The sequence below is a fragment of the Kryptolebias marmoratus genome, linkage group LG8 (assembly GCF_001649575.2).
Source record: "Kryptolebias marmoratus isolate JLee-2015 linkage group LG8, ASM164957v2, whole genome shotgun sequence".
Taxonomy (NCBI): domain Eukaryota; kingdom Metazoa; phylum Chordata; class Actinopteri; order Cyprinodontiformes; family Rivulidae; genus Kryptolebias; species Kryptolebias marmoratus.
In genome coordinates, this window is record NC_051437.1 from 4207084 (window position 1) to 4208788 (window position 1705).

Below are 1705 nucleotides of genomic sequence, written 5' to 3' on the forward strand. Positions count from 1 at the left end.
AAAGTTTCATGTTAAATTAGGTTGATGTGTAGATATACGTCCAAAGATTACTTTCTGAGAGTTTCATCATGGTTCATGACATATTTTGCTAACAGAAACAGGGCTGACTTGAACAGCTAATAATAACAACAGATATACATTTATGTAAGAACCTTACTAGAGCTGTTAACTGTGTTTTGTTGTGCTGTGTATTGCTATACTGCAGTCACAATGAAAACTATTTCATTCTGTTCTATTCTATTCTAATTATAAAGGTTTAAGCAAAGGTCTCACACATTTAAAAGTAGGTGTTGTGACACCTAGCTACAATCATACAAAATTTTACTACAACATCAGAAAAATTATATAGTTTTGTAATTATTGGTAAAATTATATTTTTATGTATTCATATATATATATATATATATATATATATATATATATATATATATATATATGAATACATAAAAATATAATGTTTGTTTTTATATATATGAATACATAAAAATATAATGTTTGTTTTTGAAGGAAATTTGGCTGTGGAAAATTAAATGCAAAGGTTTGATTTGTAAAGATGTGTAGTGCTCTGAGTATCTGTTGTGGTTGTTGCTCAGCTACTACAACAAATTTTAACTACAAATCTGTAAAACTGACTGTGTTAGAGCAGTTTTTGTGTTCACTAAGGTCCCTCAGCTGTAGTGGGCATCTTATGATGAACTGACTCCAAATGTTAATCAGTTGTAGATGTTATCACTCTATGGGAGTTTCATTAAAATACCCCCCCCTCCACACACACACACACACACACACACACACACACACACACACACACAAGAACACAAGAACACAGGCAAAATCATTATCATCCTTTCACCTTCTGCAACTAGCAATAAAAAACCAATAAATAAAATGAATCAATAAAAAAAAAGCAAATGTTTTAAGAAAATCACTCGCTATGCNACACACACACACACACACACACACACACACACACACACAAGAACACAAGAACACAGGCAAAATCATTATCATCCTTTCACCTTCTGCAGCAAACGATAATCATACAAATTTCCGGCTCAAACAAAAGGCTTTTATTGTGTTTTTTCTTCAATGATTTAGAATATAGAAGCGGCTGAAACTCTCTTTGAAGTAAGATTAACAACAGGAGGTTTCAGATCAAAATAAAGCTGATAAAGAACAGCTACCACATACCTGCTGTGGTCTAATAAAGACTAACAAGATCTGAACTGTGACAATGGATTGCCAGATTATGGGCTTGCTACGAACAGTAGTTTTTCAAGAGTAATAACAAACACCCACCAACGTGCCTCTACTTCCTTATCAGGACAGCAGTGCATGATAGCTCATCTCTCAGTACTGACAGTGAAGGGTGCTGAAGCCTGAGATGGATGCTGGTGATGTTTTGAACAGATCAATCAATCAATCAATCAATCAATCAAATTTTATTTGTATAGCACATTTCAGCAGCAAGGCATTTCAAGGTGCTTTACATAATTAAAAAACAAAATAAAAACAGCATGTGACAATGAATAAACAGTAAGAAAGAGACAAACATTAAAAACCCGCACTCTAACCCTAATTTAGCCATAAGCAACTCTAAACAGGTGGGTTTTAAGTTGAGATTTAAAGGCACCCAGTGTTTCAGCTGTTTTACAGTTTTCTGGAAGTTTGTTCCAAATTTGTGGTGCATAGAAACTGAAAGCTG